The 19,306-nt window shown below is 47.4% G+C and overlaps 1 long non-coding RNA gene across 2 annotated transcripts in view; it reads right to left on the reverse strand.

The window, feature by feature from the left end:
* LOC138569657 (uncharacterized) overlaps window positions 1–19,306 on the reverse strand; it is a 1,296,145-nt gene that overhangs the window by 152,138 nt on the left and 1,124,701 nt on the right. For both annotated transcript variants that reach the window (XR_011303296.1, XR_011303294.1), the window contains one exon: window positions 7,753–7,910. This is a non-coding gene — a long non-coding RNA (uncharacterized lncRNA). The remainder of the gene's footprint in view (window positions 1–7,752; window positions 7,911–19,306) is intronic.

Consider the following 19,306-nt stretch of genomic DNA (forward strand, 5'->3'; position numbering starts at 1 on the left):
CAAAGCCCATTCTCACAAATAACTGTCTCTGTCTCAGGAGACGAAGGCTCTCCTCATGAAAGGAGCAGTAGCAAAGTTCCTACGGTTCCTAAGGTTTCTGCAAGACTAAATCTACTCGGCGGAGAAGGGTACAGACAAAATAGCTCCTAGATCTCTAAGTGCCATTAAGTACATTGGAAAGGTCCAGTGCAGATTGCTAGCTTTCCACTGATTTTTGCATTCGTGGATGGTGCTAGATGTGTCCAGTAGACCTTCCTTACAAGGGGCTCCCTTTTGGCCTCAAATCGTCCACAATGGTATTTCACAGTGTATGGCAGTGATGGCTCCTCACTAAGAAAATGTGGAATTTTATTTTAGTACATCCCTAGCTAGAGTGGTGAGAATTGACTTGATGACTCGGAGCAGGAAGCAGCTCTTGGATTGCATTTGCCACCATCAACCAATATGCAGGAAGAGATCATTCCAAGCATGCCACAAGCATCCCTTCCACGTGAGTTGAAAGCTGAAACTTTGTCCATTTATATCTAACCAATTCTGCTTTAAAAATCTTCTGTCTCCTAACTACTTCATGGGTATACATTTTAAGTTGCCATCCATAGTCACTCGCCACCTCACTAATACACATACACACAGCACACATCTGTTACTCGCCACATCTATTATTACTAGCCTAAGGCTAGTGGTGCGTGCATATTTTCAGTCCTAGTGTTAAAAAGAAGGTACTTGGAGGCTGCAGGTGAGGTTAAATACATGTTCCTTTATTCAGGCCTATAGGTAACATCTGTTAGGAACAGAGTAGGACAGGAGCTTGAGTAGAGCCCACTGGCTCACACCAACCAGGCTATATCATTCTAATTGCCTGGGCTGGAACCTCTACAGTCAAATGACAACATGTGCGCATCCCAGTCACTCGAGGAATATTCGCTCCATGACATCAGACATTAACATCACCAGATACATTCAAGCGCAGAAACAGGATATAACACACCTCCCACTCTTGCAAAAGACATGTGGGCCCTGGAGGAGAGCACAACACACATTACACAACGGCTAACATTCATCTCCCATCCATACCACGTAGATCCACATACATATTCATCCAATGGGGAGACCAGGGTCTGGATATCCAAACTGGCTTAACTAACTTGTAGGCAGTGGACCCACACCAAAAATATTACGTTCATCCCCAACAAGACATGCACAATACACCTTCCACCTACCACTGCCACCAGCGCGTATCAGACCTGCCACGTCCAAGCACATTCCACCCCTCATCAGGCTAAACACTGCTACATTCATCACAACCAAGACATGAACAATGCACCTGCCACCTGCCGCTGCCACTACCGGGTCTCTGACCTGCCACTTCCGAGCATAGACTGGCCCTCACCAGGCATGGCACCCGAATTTACTGCACCATGCGAAGACTAAACTTACTTCCACAACCAGGCTCTAGAAAGAAACCACATGGGGATGTCAACACACACATAAAGGAAGGAACAGCCATACTGACTCTGATGAAATGGAAGAACTCCAATGACAGATAACTATATGTGAACGTTAATGCAAGACCAGTACTTAAACAAGTAAATGTTCTCTTAAAATTATAAACAGCTTAGTGGAGAAGGCGTATCAACCTCCACCGGCAAAACATGTTAAACTGTAATGCAGGTGGCGTCCCACCCCACACGAGCCAAACATCAGACACTCAGGTCACCGCAATCATCCCACAAGGAAATTGCAGTTGAAATTAATGTAGTATAAAATGCAAAGTTAAATGTGTTCAACCATAGCATTTAACATAGTACTGAAGCTAGATAATCTCCATAGCAGAAGATTTACGAATAGCAACACTAAACTAATAATTCATGTAGAACTGGCACACAGTTAATATTGTTTAACAATAGCATTCAACATCGTAAAAATACTAATAATCCTTGTCATGTATGATGACTCAAGAAGTAAACAGTCTTTGAAATGTCAGATGGTTCCACAAGCTTCGGGTCTTCAAACAGCTAAAGCTGGTATTGTTAACCAAACATCAGCATAGCACAGAAGCACCACCCAACAGCATTGTTATAACAAAAATACTATATAGTGTTAAGAGTCCAAAGCAGAACAAACACGCAGTCTGAAATGCTTAAAGTTGTTCGCATTAAGATCATTCCATTTTTTTACGCAACCAGTAAACGGTATATCACTAAAGTAGTAATGCACAGAGGTGCTCACCTACATGTGTGAGCTCGCAGGTATCTGTGATTATGTCAACAGTAATGTAGTAAAATGCTTAATAACATGTGTGACCTTCAAGGCATCTATAATTCAGCAAGAAAAAAACCTCATAACATGACTATGGTAGCTTAATAAGTTCACTCTGCCATCTCATTACTATACAGCAAACTGAGGAAAGAATGCAGCCGCACTATGGTCTCAAAAGAATGCTAACATTGTGCGCAGCACCAAGCGAAAAGAATTGGATTGATGGAAATGACAGATAAGACGAGCAGAATAACAGAAGTGAGAAGGGCTGAAAGCCCAGCAAGCGAAAAGTAAATGCAAGAGTAGTATTTAATTACCAACAAGCAAATAAGATTGTTCTTAAAGGAAACTAGGGAGAGACCAGAAAACCAAGTCTCCCAGTCACTAGTCGGCCGCCGCAACACTTCTGATGTAAGGTGTGCTCCCTCTGTCATTTAAGCAATAACGAGAAGAAAGGAAGTTCTGGGCCAAGTGAAGGCAGATGTTGATAGGCCTTTCCTCTATGCCCTTCAACAAGCTTCGAACAGACAATGTCACAGCGGAGAACGTTGGCAAATGTGTGTCCCTTCGCCATCTCCTACACTAGCCGGACTGACATCCTACACTCGGGCCCCCCAACTCACCCTGAGACAATCAATCACTCCACCATTGCTCCGGGCCCCTCTCACACTGCTCAGGCTCTCAATCTCAAAACTTTTTTGGCCTGGGCACCCCCTGAGCAATATTTGGGCAGGCTGCCCCCCCCAAAATGCCAAATACACAGTATGTATTGGGCACTGCCCCGCACCCATCTGCACCCATCAAAGTCGCTGGGCTCCCTCATCCCACTGCTACCAGCCCCTGTGCTCTCCCCACCCCATCACACACCCTGGGCTCTCCCTATCCTGCTCCCACCTCTATCCCATGGTTTCCGCCCATCCTGCTCCCACCGCAGTTCCTGGGCTCCCCCCATTCCGTTCCCAACACAGTCCGAGGGCCAGTGGCGGCTGGTGAATTTTTTAAGTGGATGGGCATAACTATTTCCCCCAAAAATGCCATAGCGACCAATCGCAGTGAGGGAGCCTGAACCAATCAAAGGAGTTTTGGGGGTGGGGTGCGGATTCCCGCCGTGATTTTTTCTTTAAAATAATGGGTTAAAATGTTGCATTGTAGAGCACTCTTCAAAAAAATGGGCAAATAGCCAAACAGTTAGCAGTTTGTGCTGGTGTCCCAGGGGGTAGGCATAACATTTTTTACTGGACATATATGGTAGATGTCCAGTAAAAAGGTACCATCCCTGTCCCCTGGGCCCCACTGGGCCTTACATAATCAACATGATTATGTGTGTATCCAAGGCACTGGGGTGCCAAGGGGGAAAGCATGGCATTTTTTAATGGACATCTATGATAGAAATCCAGTAAAAAAATACCATCCCTGTCCTCTGGGCTCCACAGCGACTCAGACGAAGAGCTGATTTTGGCAGGTGGGTAGGGAAATTGTGCAACAAATGTAACTGACACACACACACACACACACACACACACACATTCATACAGCAATCACTCTATCATTCACACGAACATCCATCACCATACACTCACTCATAACACAAGCATACACGCATCCATGCAAATGTTTACATTTAAAATATAATAATATGTGCCCCTATCCTACTATCCCTTTCTCTGACCCTTACCGTCACCCACCATGATTCTAATAACTTTCCTTCTACGAGGTATCTAGCTAGCCTACCTAGAATGTGCCCATAATGATACACATTCCACACATTCAATACTTACATCAGTTAGTTGCCACATCATGATTAGTACACTTTGCCGCATTCCGTTGATACTCACCATCACAAGGCCAGTCACTAGACCACTTAACCATGGTAAGATGGAGCCCTTAAGGGACCCCTTCCCAAGGGCTCTCCTAAGCTCCATCACCACCCCTAACCACCACCTCATGATTAAACCTACCACCTTGCTACCGGCACTGAATACCACCAACTGGGACTCCAGAATCAAGCCTACTTCATTCCTACCTACACTACAGTCCTTCACCATACCTAGGGTTAAGTATGGCACACCTATCCCCCCCACCACCACTAAGTTGCCTTACATCTGAGCAGGTATACCTACCACCAATCCCAACACAATAGATCGTAACAACAGACTAGGCACTAGACTCCCCAATCACCCTAACCCACCAGCCAAACACAACCCTAAGACTACCAGCAAAGTGCGTACAGAATTCACAAATCATAATCAAATGCGCAAAGGTTCCCACCCTAATCTGAAGCAGAGCCTAGTCGGTAATAGCCCTAGCCTCATTCAGAAGCAGCCCATAAAAGGGGCACTACTAAATCCCAGGTCCCTTGTTGCCAATGCAACAGAGGTTGCAGATGTCATTTTGGCCAATAACTTTGACTTCCTTGCTGTGACAGAAACCTGACTGCATGATGCAGCTGGCCAGTCTCTAACCTTAGCTGTCCCCGACAAATATTCCATCCTCAGAGCTGACAGACCTAATGCGCGAGGAGGAGGAACTGCTATTATCTTCAGATCTACTCTAGACATGAGATTAGCCACCTCTTCTCCTCTGGCATCTTGTGAGCTCCTTTCAGTCAAGCTCCAAACATCAGCTAAAAATACTATTACCATCCTCCTAACATACAGGCCTCCAGGTCCTCCAGGATCTTTCGAAGAAGACATCACGTCACTAGTAGCAGACAACACCAAACCTATGGCGCAAAACATTATCCTAGGTGATTTCAACTTTGGCTATAATGACCTTAACGACCTACCCACCACCTCCCTAGTTAATGCCCTATCAGAACAAGGCCTCATACAAATAAGTAGTCAACCTATCCCTAGAAATCAATGTCAATAACTTTGAGTTGAAAAAGCCCCGAGTTGCTCCACCTTGTCTCACTAGAAACAAACGTAATATTACAGCTGAGGCTATAATACCCTTGGTAGACCCCTTACTTAATGCACTACCTGCCACAAATGACCTGAACTTGTTGGTTGACAACTACTATCACGCCATGACCAAAGCCATAGACACCACTGCCCCGCTAAAACTGCGCAAAGATAAACCTAGAGCACATTTGAACTCCTGGTTCACCCCTGAACTTAAACTACTACGCACAGAAAAAAGGAAACCCGAAACACTTTGGAAAATGACCCCTTTGTCAGAGAATAAAATCAATCTAACAAACATCACTGTCACTTATAAAAGTGAGATCATCCAAACCAAAAAAGAAACCATCTACGACAGAATAAACCAAGCAGGTTCCAGCATCAAAGAATTATTCAATATTTTAAAAGAGTTAGAAAACCCTAACCCACCCGCAGATACCTGAACTAAGGATAAACCTTGGTGCACTATCATCCAAAATGCTCCCTCTAATAAAATCACGGGGCTCCAGACTAAAATAGCTGACAAATGGCAGCAACTTACCTCCGGCAATCAAACGAGTCCGACTATGCCCGCTACCGCATACCTTAATTCAGGTTTCAAATTCAACAATGTATCTACACCTGAGGCACAAAAAATCATAGCATCACTGAAACCTTCCAATTGTAAAGGCGACAGTTGCCTAGCTCAGATCATAAACGATGCGGCCAGAGCTTTAGCCCCTTTTATTACCAAATTAAAAAACTCCTCATTTGCCAGCAACTCAGTCCCAAGTAACCTAAAGCAATCTTGGGTTCTCCCACTACTTAAGAAACAAACATTAGATCCACTATGCCCACTAACTATAGACCGATCACTAAAGTCCCATTTTTACTGAAAATCTTAGATAGAATTGCATACTTGCAAATTCAAGACTATCTTGAGACAAACAAACTACTAGGAACACGTCAATCTGGCTTCAGACCCCAACATGGAACGGAAACTGCCCTTGTTTACCTTAAAAGCCAGATCGATGAATAAAAAGACAAAGGCAAAGTTGCCATCCTACTCCTCCTAGGCTTATCGTCAGCCTTTGATCTTGTTGACCATAAAATATTATGCGACCACCTGTCATCGGCAGCTCATTTTTCGAACTCTGCTGTCATGTGGATTCAATCTTTCCTTGCCAATAGAACTATGCATGTCTTTTCACCCACAGCAGCGGCCGATTCGATCCCCATCACCTGGGAGTCCCATAAGGCTCATGCGTCACGCCCACTTTGTACAATATCTTTACAAAGCCCCTATTCGACAAACTAGACCGTCTGGGTTTCACCTACACCAATTATGCAGATGACTCTGAGATACTCCTACCACTATCAGGCATCTATGACACAGATGTTTGCCGGATTAACGAAGTCTACACCATCATTCAGGCATGGATGGCCACACACGGCCTCTGCCTGAATGATGACAAGACTGAATTGCTCCTAGTTGGCTCACCCAACAATTTACTGAAGCTTAGTCCCAACTACACCAGTATATACCTATTGCAAAAGATGTAAAAACCTTAAGATTTTACCTCGATGCCAACTCTAAATTAACCAAACAGGTAAACATGACAGCCTCAACCGCCGCGTACACTGGCAAGCTGATTAGAGCATGTAGAACCCTACTATCTCCCAATAGCTGCCTCACACTGGCCAGAGCACTCATACAGTCCGTACTGGACTATTGCAACGGCCTCTAATTAGGCGCTAATAAATCTATACTCAACAAACTGCAGATTCTGCAAAATAATGCACTTAGAGCCGCATTAAACATACCTAGAAGAAAGCATATCTCGGCAACCAGAAAACTCTGTAAATGGCTCTCCATACAAGAAGAAATCGACTTGAAAACCCTTTGCCTCACCCACAAAGCTCTGAACCACTGAGCCCCACCATACCTTACCAGCAAATTTACCATGAAACTGTCAGTATGAACCACAAGATCGACCAACACCTCATGCTTTGTGGTACCTAGATATAACCTTAAAAGAGCAGGAGGATTCAGCTTCCCGGTTCTAGCTGCCCAGTTATGGAACACACTCCCACAGGACATTAAATCCATTCAAATTTTTGAGAAATTCCGAAGTCACATCCTCTCTTGGCTACTCTACAAAAACTAACATTATCTACCTGACCTCATTCTGCCCATTTAGGCTCTTATTCCCATTGTATGTATTTAATACATGCCCAGTCCTTCGTATTAACTGCTCCTACTTTATTTCCATTGGTTTCTGCATTATATGCTCCTGTATGTATCCTACGCACCTCTGCTTATTATTTAGCCCCATTGTGTATCCTGTATCCCTTGTATTTCGACTGTTTAAACTCTATCTTGGAACCGCTAACTTCACCTTAAGCGCCCAGATACCACTGGGTCAGGCGCGCTATATAAATAAAATAAACAAACAAACCAACACAAATGCAAAATGCTAGTGTGAGCCAGTAAAAATTGGCCACCTTTTTGGCCAATGTGGGCCATTTTGATGAGTTACTTCACTATGCAGTTAGTAATTTTGACCATTGTTGCTGAATAAATATTCTTTAAATATCACAATGTACTTACATTTTAACACAAAGCACCCCCTTGGGTACTATTCAAATAGTCTGTGATTAAATGAATGAATATCCATTTTCAACTGGGAGCCACTTTTGAATTCGTGCCTAAGACAGTTTCATGTTTCAGCCCGACCATGTGAGGCACCCCTGTCCATTTCTTCCAATCTAAAAAAGAAAAAAAATGTTTTAAAAACATTTCATGCTGGGCTCTCATGGCCACCCAGGGATGCGGCCGCGGCCCCCTGTGGGGACGCACCCCAGAGTTTGAATACCGCTGATCTAGGGAGACCACAGCTGGCAAGACCAGCCAATCGCATTGTACCTAGCAAAACAACATTGAAGATGACCTCCATCCAAGTTTAAAGTATGTACACCTTGCACCACGTCTGTGGGCACAGGCCGCAGGCACGGCCACCCATCCATGCACTACAGAATGCAACTATGGCTACGCAAATACGGTCTAGCAGCTCGTTTAGCCCTCCACACTGAAACCCCTGACTTATCTCAACACCTCTGCCATCAGTATACAGGGACAACCTACGAACAATGTCAGTCTAGCTGGGCACACATCAAGTCTCTGGCAAAAGCATTCTATCCTAAACCACCAACAGCACCCGCCCACGTGCCTGACCTCCGGGCTGCTCACTGGAGCCTAGCCAGTCCACCTAAGTCCTAACTTCACAAAATGCACACACACATCTTAAAGTTAACTCTTAGAATCTCCCACACATGGACTTCAGACCCTGAAAGCGTTCCAACCACAAAGCGCATTGAGGGCATACAAATGGGCAAAGGATGCTAAATAAATGATGAATACAATTCAATACAATACAGTAGTATAACAGAAAATGAGGGGGGCCTATGAGCCCCGTGAGCCCCCCCCCCGGCATCTCGAAGGAATGTATTCTGTGCCACAGACTCTAGGGCCGGCATAGACCACGGCTCATACCTAATGATTATGGTGATCATGCTGTTGTAGTGGCATGAAGCAAGTCTGCACTAGGTGAAAGATATAAGGTTTTGATTCAAAGGGGTGTGTCCTGGTCCCTGGCACCCAAATCTTCCAGCAGCCGTTGTGTGTGGCCAGTAACCTTTTAATGCACATGGCAGTAGCAGAGGCAGCTTTTGGTGGCAGGGGGTCGGCTGCTCCTGAGGGGGCATTGGCATTGTAAATGATTCAAGGTCAGTGGTGGCAGAGTAATATCTTTAGGGCAGGGGCACAAGTGAGCAAGCATAGCAAGAGAGCCTGACGTAAAACAGGGGAACCTGGGTGTTTCTCCTGAAAACATTTTAAAAATAGTTTGTTGAATTGGTGCATTTTATTGCATATTTCTTGAAAAAATGTGGCTTCAAAAGTCCATTTATTTGAAATTGGTCCTCTCGGTTAATTCATACCAAAGTATAGTAGATACCAAGTCACCAAGAGAACACAGGAGCATTTGACAACATTTACATGATGCCCGAGATCACAACACAAACCAGCATTGCTATTGTAAGTCATTTCTATGCAGGTGGCCCTCGATATATCCCAGCATTGCCATTCTACATCATTTCATGAAACTGAGTCCATAACGAATTGCAGCATTCCTAGTGTAAAGCACTTTGATTTTGTGGCCATAATCTATGCCATTATTGTCACTGTAAAAAACATATATTTAGCTGCTAAAACACTAGGCTTGTATGGTCACTCTAAATCACGTTGATGAAGCTGTGGTCATAATCTACTGCAACATTTTCAATATAGCAAATTGGATGATGTTGCACAAACACCATAAGCCTGTAATGCCACTATTCATAAATCCTTGACACAGTCCCATGCAGCCAAACACATGGATGAACTGGCCACACCCACACATCACTCACACACGTCCAACACAAACATCAGACTTGAACCCTGCCGTACGGGAAAGAAAGAATTAGAAGATTGACATCATCTGTCTATGCCCCCAGACTTTGGAACCTCATCCCTGTCAACACCACACATGAACCCTAACTTTTACATTTCAGGACAAAGCTGAAGACCTTCATCTTCTAGGAAATGCTTCTCTCTATGACTAGGTTCACACACTGGCCCTTCTGCAGCCACCCCTCCTCCCTCCTTCTCTGCCTTTCCCCTTTTTTCAGCTGACGAGGTTTCGAGACAAGTCCGATCTATGAAAGTCTCATCAAAACAGGTCCACCCCTGTTCCTCTAAAACTATCAAGGACCACATCGACTCCCTGGCGCCTGCCCTGGCTGACTTCTGCAATCACTCCTTCGCCTCTGGAGTCTTCCCATCCCCCCTCAAGGACTCCCCTGTGCACCCCCTTCTTAAGAAACCCTCTTCCGACCCCTCCTGCCCAGCTAACTATCGCCCAATCTCTATCACCCCCTTCCTGGGCAAGCCCCTGGAGAAACTGGCCATCTCCCAGCTTGATCTCCATGCTGAATCTGTTGGTAGTCTTCATGACCATAAGTCTGGCTTCAGAGCTGCCAGAAGCACAGAAACTGCTCTCCTGAACATCCGTGAGGACCTGCTCTCAAACCTTGACTCTAACACCCATTGTGTTCTCATTTTGCTCGACCTCTCTACTGCCTTTGACACTGTCAACCACACCATCCTGCTCAACAGTCTCCGTGATAACCTGGGTATCACTGGTCAAGCTCTGGCGTGGCTGACCTCCTTCCTCTCCAATCAACCCTCCCATGTCCAACTGGGTTCCTTCCTCTCTGACATCTTTTTCTCTACCTGTGGTGTCCCCCAGGGATCTAACCTCTCCCCCTGGCTGTTCAACCAGTATCTGGCACTTCTTGCTCACCGCATCGCCGCTCTCTGTCTCAACTTTCAGTGCTATGCGGATGATACACAGCTCATTTTCAGGCTACCCTCGGCCTCCTCTTCCCCTTCCCTCATCTCTGACTGTCTTTCTGCTATCCAGGAATGGTGTGCCGCCAACGACCTCTGCCTTAATGCCAATAAGACTGAGATTCTACTTATCGGCACACCCACTCCCTCCTTCCCTGCAGCTCTCTGGCCGGCCTCCCTTGGCCCTCTTCCTGCTCCTACCTGCAAGGCAAAAAACCTTGGGGTCATCTTCGACTCCACACTCTCTTTCTCTCCTCACATATCTGACGTCTCTAAGAAGTCACACTGCCAGCTACACCTCCTCAGAGGTATCCTGCCTTTCCTCTCCTTCCCCCAGAAGCTCACTGTCTCCAGAGCCCTGGTTCTCTCGAAGCTGGACTACTGTAACTGCCTCTATCTTAATCTTCCTGCTTCTACTCTCCGCCCTTTGCAACTCATCCAGAACAGGACTGCGAGACTTGTCCTTGGCCTCAAGCCCAGAGACCGTATCTCTCCAGGACTGAAATCGCTACACTGGCTCCCAGTGGCTGCGAGGATTAAGTTCAAAACCCTCTGCATTGTCCACAAGGCCTTCTGGGGCCTTGGGCCAAAATACCTTCAACTCTCTCTTCCTAAATATCTTCCTTCTCGAGCTCTTCGCTCATCCACCTTCAACTACCTCAGAGTCAGCCGCTTCTCCAAGCAACGAGCTGGGGGTAGATCTCTCTCCGCAGCAGGGGCCTCCCTCTGGAACAGCCTTCCTGCCTCCCTGAAACTTGAGGAGAACCATCTCCGGTTCCGGAAGCACCTCAAAACCTTCCTCTTTGCCTCCGCTTTCTCTCCCTTCTCTCCCCTGCTAAAATCACTGAACCCGCACTTTTTTCAACTGGGCCACTCACCGATCTCGGTCCTTGGCCCAGCCACTCTTCCCTGCACTGCCTACCTGCACTATGGGACTGTCTCTGTATCCTACAGCCCCTTCTCCCGGCACTTACCTTGCACTTGCCACCAGCTGGCTCTATTATTTATCTTGTATTCTACTAACCATGTACTGCACTTTCCTTGCACTTACCACCAGCTGGCCCTATTATTTATCTTGCATTCTACTAAAAATGTACTGCACTTTCCCCTCTCCCCTTGCCCTTGCACTTTTCCCAGTCCCCCTACCCCTGCACTTGCGCGATCGGAATGACACCTGGCCTAGTAGGATCGTTGTCTGTCTCCCCTTGTCCCCCCCATGCCTTGTCGCGCCTTGAAACACTTGTGTATAGGCGCGTTACAAATGCCATATCATATCATATCATATCACACACTCTCCACTCTCCACCTAAACGGAGACTTGGGCGATCTGCTCCTCCATATTTCCTTGCCTGGTTATTTGAAGATTTAATTGGTGCCATATTGTCTGTCATGCATCTCCCCCAATTTTAGCTGCCTGGTCCCTTGTATTAAACCCTTGCAAACTCCTTCCTTCCTTCCCCCTATGATTTGTATAGATCTCTGTTGCTTCCTGACACAAGGTCTACACTCAATAAATATAATAATAAAAATAATAATAATAATAGTATAAATGATACAAATCATGAGACATGCAAACTTGTATTTTAGGTCACTCGGCATGATCTCTGATGGTCTTGTTTGCATCGAGCCTGCATATTGTAAATACATTTCTCTGACATCAGTTTGAAAATAAATAGCTGTTTATAAAAAAAAATGGTTGTCACTCGGTGTATAAACAATTCAATAAATAAGTAAATCCTCATTCTGTAAATAAACCTCCTATGGGAAAGGGTATGGGGATAAATGGCAAAATAGTTCCTGGCTACTTTGCATAATAATCAAAGAGCATTTTGGGAACATAACAATGGACACAGGTTTTTTATTTAACACAGATCTCTGTGATAATGATATACGCATGCAACTATTTTGAGCACACAATGAATGCACGGTGGGCTTGATTTGCATTGCTCACAATACTCACCCTAATAGTAAAATGCCTGCACAATATGAGTCGTATAAACCAATTTTCCACATGCATATCTGTGGGTTGTGGGGCTTGCACTGAGCAGAGCTTGGCGTCCATAACATCTTGTTTGAACCTGAAGCTACGACGATTAGTAAGGTCAAGGCGCTTATTACTGTGGTCTCTTTTAGGCCCCCCTGGCCCTGGTTTGGCACGCAGCTCTCCTTGGGCAAACCAACACCCTCCAAGCAGCCTAAATCCATGATGGTGAGAGGCTTCGTCTGCTTGTGGTGTAATTAGGATCACGTGGTCTAAACACACTGATTCACATTGCATGCATTTGTATGGCATTTTTATTCCCTATGCCACTTTTCACAGATAAGGGTGCACTGTGGGCATGCTCAGAAAAGCTACTTTATATTCCCTTCCGGTGGCCAGGTTCTCCATCACCCCATTAAAAGTTGAATCCCCAAAATAGAAGCACGAGCACCCCATTAGCCTCCATGCGGGACTAATGGCAGAACAGCAAAGTGCGGGTATACAGCAAAGGTGGTTTATCTGCTGGAGGAAGCAAGCACACTGAAGAAGAGACAGACAAGATGAAAGAAGAAAGATGCGCTTAGTACCTTGAACTGCTTTGGAATGGGGATGTGTGGCCGGAGTTGCCTGTGCTCAGGTGATTGCAGTAGGATATCCTGCACAGAGGTCAGAGATATGTACACAGGAGTTAGCCTGTACTCAAAATACATGACTCACCAGCACCATGGATCAATTCCTGGGGAACCCCACAGAGAGAAAGACATTGTTCCTAGGGTGTCCTGAGCATCTGGGGCTTAATCGCAGTAACTAAGGATGACACTGACACGTGAAATGACTGACTTGACACAACAGGCTATTGTAATGCAGTTGGACAATATAGCGCTCAAAATGAGCGTAATGTGCTGCGTTTAGATAAAATTAGGCTTGGACTCAAATATTTGCCATCTCTACTCACATTTCGGCATGGACTCAAAATGTTTTTGCGATATATATGCTCTTAGTTTTAGCGGATCTGACGCAGGGTGTTAAGTATGCATAGTTGTGACCACAGAAGAGGGGGGCATGGTCTGCTTTTCTCTCTACTGGCTCCATACAGGACTATGGGAATGCAGAGATGGTGGTGCACTGCTTAATGAAGCAGTTCACCACTTCAGAACTTAGTATGAGGTTAATTGGGGAAACCTAGAAACCACATTCAGTGCTTTAGTACATGTCATATAAATAGTGCCATAGGCATACTTGCACAACAAAGACTGAAAGGGGAAAGGAGAAGGATTTCCCAAACAGTGGGCCTCATTCCGAGTGGGGCGGTAAGGGATACCGGGCACCGGTAAGGAGACCGGTGCTGGTAATCCCTTAGCGCCCTACTACGAGTTCCCTTAGCGGGTCCCTCATTTAACGCCTGGTCTGACCAGGCGTTATGGACGGGACCCGTTAAGGGAAATCAGAGCCAATAACGGTACCACAATTTGCGGTACCATTATTAGAGCTTTCCCCATTCCCATTGAGCCCTATGGGGACTCAAATGGGAATGGGGAATGGCTTTTTTCAATGGGGAGTTACCGTTCCCCCAAAGGTCGGACTACACCGGTAAGTCCCCATTGAACCATACCGGTGCCGGACCCGTTATTGGGGGCAGTCATGGCTACCTCCAATCTCGGAATGAGGCCTAGTATCTTGATCTCATTAAAAGAAGGGATGTGAGATGTCATGCTAAGATAAATGATAGATCCACTCCACTCCCAACCAAACATGAGACTGGATGATCCGTTTCCCACCGTTTACGTCCCAAGAGCTACACAATCTGAAAGAAACAGTTCAAATGCCACCCTTTGCCTGTTTGGAAACTAGATGTGGTTGGTGGCAGTGTATTTATCATGCCTTATGTCATTGTAGTGGGTGGCAGGGGGTAGTTAACATGCTTAGGCCATCAAGGATGTGGGTATGAAGCTGCAAAATGCCCAAGTCCTCTGAACAAATATTACAGAGCACTTCTGTATGAGAGTGTGTGCCAGTTTAAAAAAGGGCATTAGGCTGTTTCCTTTTGGGATATCCCTCACCCATGGCACATACGGGGGAAGTGTATTGCGCTGGCTGATCTTCTCGTGCCGGCCTCTGTGCAGAGAAAACAGAGCAAGACACTAGGGGGATACCAACCCGTGATGAAACTGGTCTGAACCTGTGATGAGACTGGTCTGAACCCTGTGATGAGACTGGTCTGAACCTATGATGAGACTGGTGTGAACCTGTGATGAGACTGGTCTGAACCTGTGATGAGACTGGTGTGAACCTGTGATGAGACTGGTCTGAACCTGTGATGAGACTGGTGTGAACCTGTGATGAGACTGGTCTGAACCTGTGATGAGACTGTGATGAGACTGGTGTGAACCTGTGATAAGACTGGTCTGAACCTGTGATGAGACTGGTGTGAACCTGTGATGAGACTGGTCTGAACCTGTGATGAGACTGTGATGAGACTGGTGTGAACCTGTGATAAGACTGGTCTGAACCTGTGATGAGACTGGTGTGAACCTGTGATGAGACTGGTGGAACCAGTGATGAGACTGGTCTGAACCTGTGATGAGACTGGTGTGAACCTGTGATGAGACTGGTCTGCTTCTGGAAGTGTGGACTGGTGGGTGGAGATATACGGAAGGTATATTGCATAAACAACCTCTTTTGATTTAGTCCTAACAAAAAGAGTTAAAACCTGGAGTAATTGTTAGAAAAAGATATATTGAACCTCATTAAGAGCTTGGCGGTGTGGATCATCATAGAGCCCCCGAATAACAAATACATAGAGGTATAAGTGAATTAAAGAAATAATGACACGAGAATGTCGGGAATTAATGAGATCAGGAGGCAGGAGGGGGCGGATCTCGGAGGAACTTCCTTGACGAAACGAAATAAGGAAGTGGTATTGGGATAACTTTTTTTCTTGATTTGAAATCTCTTACATTTTGCTAAAGAATCGACCCTTCGACTCTGGTTTATTATTTTCTTTCAAATCCTAGCAGACTTTTGATTGGGGTATCCCAATTTGTATGGCACCAGGCAATGCTGGTAGCCATCGGGATGAGCGGCACAGCTGCATTAAAACGGATGACTCTGATTTTTTGACCTGTTCCAGGTTACTGGAGCAAGGTCATTGTCTCAGTGCCAAGGGAACCAGCTGGACTGCACCAGTTCACATAATGGGACCCTTTTCTGACAATGGATGCTGTCATAGGTGGAGAGACCAATGCCCCTCCACTGGGGAGGATGCCACCGGACACACATCATGAGGGCTATATTTTACCCAGAACGAATTAGTCATGTGACCTGTTTGGATTATAGACATAAACAAGGCACTACTCCCAGGAAATAATATGATAATTGTGTTAGAAGAGGCGGGCATAGGGACTGAAGGCCTGGTAAGTGCTTGTTGCCACCAAGGGGACAATTGCAAGCAGCGCACAAAGCGGTTCCTATGAAGGGTGGAGATGGTTAGTTGGGAGGGAACGGGTTAATGCTCGGATGCTGTATAGTGATCTTGCAAGATCTCATCTATAATAAATCCCTTAATGCTAATGCTAATTGGAGAAATTAAGAATAGTTTTTTCTGCCATTAACTGTGTCATGGGCAATTTTTGGTGTTCATTTTGTTACCACTGACGTCCTATTGTTTCCAAAAAACAAGGATTATCGCTGTTTTACCACCACCCGTGATAAACGTGTCATTCTGCCGACTGAGTGGGAGTAACGGTAAACGAAATTGGTGGTAGTTCCACAGAAAGGTCATGGAATTACAGTCATACTCGCAATGAGGATTGGCTTTAAAACGCTCAGACATTCCTTTTCCTTTTAAGTTTAACAACCCACAGCATCCTGTGGGAAGTGCCTGCATTAATGGGCATGGTCTAAAGGAAACGGGTGCCCGGCAATAATGCTTGAAAGTCATGATGCCAACTTACTTAGAGCCAGTCATAAAGTGCCTTTCATTTCTTTCCAGAATATGATTGAACTCTTGGCAGGCAACGCTCCCCTTTTCCTTGTAGCGCACCCATCTTCAGTTAAGTTATGAAATCTCAATAAAATGCTGTCTACACGCCTCTCACAAGCTCCTCCTTATGATGGTGACTAACCCAACACTGGCCGAAGAGCGCACTGCCTTCACAGCTCCCCAAGGGGAGAGCGGGTTACTGCGACATGTATCTGGAGTGGTGCAAGGGAACACGCATCAGCTTCGGAAAGTAGAAACTCTGTCTTGATTTTCCACATAAAAATCCACAGGACTGGATGCCGTCCCTCTGCCAGTCCTAATGAAAAGCAAATAAGGAAGGACACATAGGACAACCATTTCGACACACTGGAAATGTCATCCAACTTTGACTGCACTCTGTACACAACAGCAAACATCTGCGTGTGCCGTCCGAGTGGACGTGTGATTCAGCTGACACAGTCATCGCTTTGGATAGTCAGCTTTCTACCTCTCTTGTCTAGTTCGCTACTGGTTTCCCAATGCAAGCTCAAATGACTCGCCTCACTTCTCTAACCGTCTCGTTACATTCTAGCTGAGGGGTGTTGGGGGATGTTCCAGGTCACCGGGCAGCCCCATGCTCATGTCGGGGGACACGCGACGGGGTACACAGGTGCAGCGCTCATGCTGCAAGCACAAGGGTGGGGGTCACCTCACCCGCTCCGGATAACCGGGGCTCCGCACATGGCCGGGTGGCAACCGGCTTACCGCGGCCCCGGCTCTAGGGGCACCCAGGCCGGGGTCGCCTCCCCAGCCCCGACTCACATGGCTAGGGGGACCCACACGGACGGCGTTGCCCGGCAGGGGCACTGTCCAGACGGCGTTGCCCGGCAGGGGCACCGTCCTCGAGCTAGGCCCCGTCCTTGGGCCCAGCTACTAAGGTGCAGCACCAGCATGGTGCTGACAAAGGAACGACACCGGAGCCAGTGCTAGTCTTGACTGACGAGCCAGAAGCAGCTCGTCCCTTTTATTAACGTGGTCACATGGGGAGCCATGTGACCACAACACACACTGGAAGATACCATGTCCCCCTACAGGGGTGACATGCAACACTCCTCTTTTTTGATAACAACAAAACAAAACCCAAAATCCCAACATAACCACCACTACTACTACTTGAGCCACTCTACTACTTTGCACACCCTTTATTAACCTGGGTGAGTGGCTCTCATGTCACTAAAAGGCACCACTGAGAGTTACTGGCACAACATAGAGCACTCCACGTCTACAGGTGTGCACCACACTACAATGCCCACCAACTGGGCCATTTTAAGCAAGTCCGTTTCTGCAGGTTCACAGTCTTCGGGGGAATGTCAAATTATGATGTCCATCTTCCGCACTCGTGTAGTCGTCGGAAACCAGCTCGCATCCTCACCAGAGTTCATTTAGGACAGTTACACCACAGTCACACAAAAACCGGCAAAGCCACACCTGGGGAGACCCAGGGGCCACATCGGCTAAATCCATAGCCTGGAGAAGAAATCGTGGCAGGGTAGCAGAACCCTCTTCTTCCACTTTCCCCCAGGGCAGGTGTCATGTGCCTCCCGTAGCTGTTCTTCCTTGAGGGCGCACCAGCACTCCTTAGGGGAGCCGCTACCCTGTGGCTGGCCGATGAATGCAGCCCTCTCCACCTCCGTGGACGCCGCACCCCTTCCGGGGGGTGCAGCATCAGTCCTGTTGGGCAACACCCCTTCCATTTGTTACTGTTGCAGGCCCAGGTGAATTTGGGCCTGCGTCCTCGTTCCCCTTTTTTTTTTTTGTTTGGGCCCTCAATGCTGGCCCACCTCCCATGGGGGCCGCGCCAGCTGTTTGGCGGCCCCCCGTTGCTTGCATCAGTCCCCGCCCATCCGGTGTCAACACAGCGCACCCTCTGGGTGGGGAGGGGCAGGCCGCTCACCTTTGCCACGGCTCCCGCGGGGGAAGGGGCGAGCAGCCGTCCTCACTTTGTCCGTTTTTTTATTTTTCACGGGCCCAGATGGTGATGGGCCTGCCTCATCGGTTCATTTTCCGGAGCCCGACGATGCAGCAGCACCGCGGAGGGCGGCTAGCAGTGCCGCCAGGCACAATGGGGGAGGGGCCGCGCACCTCCTTTGTTTCCTGCGGCCGAGGCCGCGAGGCATTCCTCCGCAGGCCGCTCTTGTCCTGCGATGGGGAGCAGGCGAGGCCCATCCACACAGCGTCTTCCTTTGTTCCTTTTTTTTTTTGTTTGTTTTTTTTGGGCCCAGTTGGATTTGGGCCAGCCTCACGAAACTTCTTGCGGCAAGCCTCGCTGCTTTTCGTTTCCGCAGCTGGCGGGAGGGGCCCCGCCTCCTCATTGCGACGCGGGCCAAAACAGCGCAGCTCTCCTCGCGGCTGAGGCCGCCGCATCTTCCTTCTTGCGGCATCCATCACTACTCTTCATTTCGGCAATGTATGCCGCTCCTCCTCACTGTGGCCGACGCCGCGGGCATTCTCGCTTCCCACGGGGGAGCGGGGCAGCTTCACTCCTGGTGGTGGTGGGGGCCAATTACCTCCCTCATGTGGAGGATGGCAGCTGCTCCTCCTCATCGCGGGCTCCGTTGGAGTTGGGCCCACACTCCTTTGTTCGCTCCTCCCCTCCGCGGCTCGCGGGTGGGGGAGGGACAGCACCTCCTCTGCGGCCGATGCCGCAGACATTCTCTCCCCCACGAGGATGTGGGGGGGACAGCTTCCGCTCCTCCACATCGTGGGCCCAGTTG

This window comes from Ambystoma mexicanum, chromosome 2q (genome assembly GCF_040938575.1).
Source record: "Ambystoma mexicanum isolate Mex_15411 chromosome 2q, UKY_AmexF1_1, whole genome shotgun sequence".
NCBI lineage: Eukaryota > Metazoa > Chordata > Amphibia > Caudata > Ambystomatidae > Ambystoma > Ambystoma mexicanum.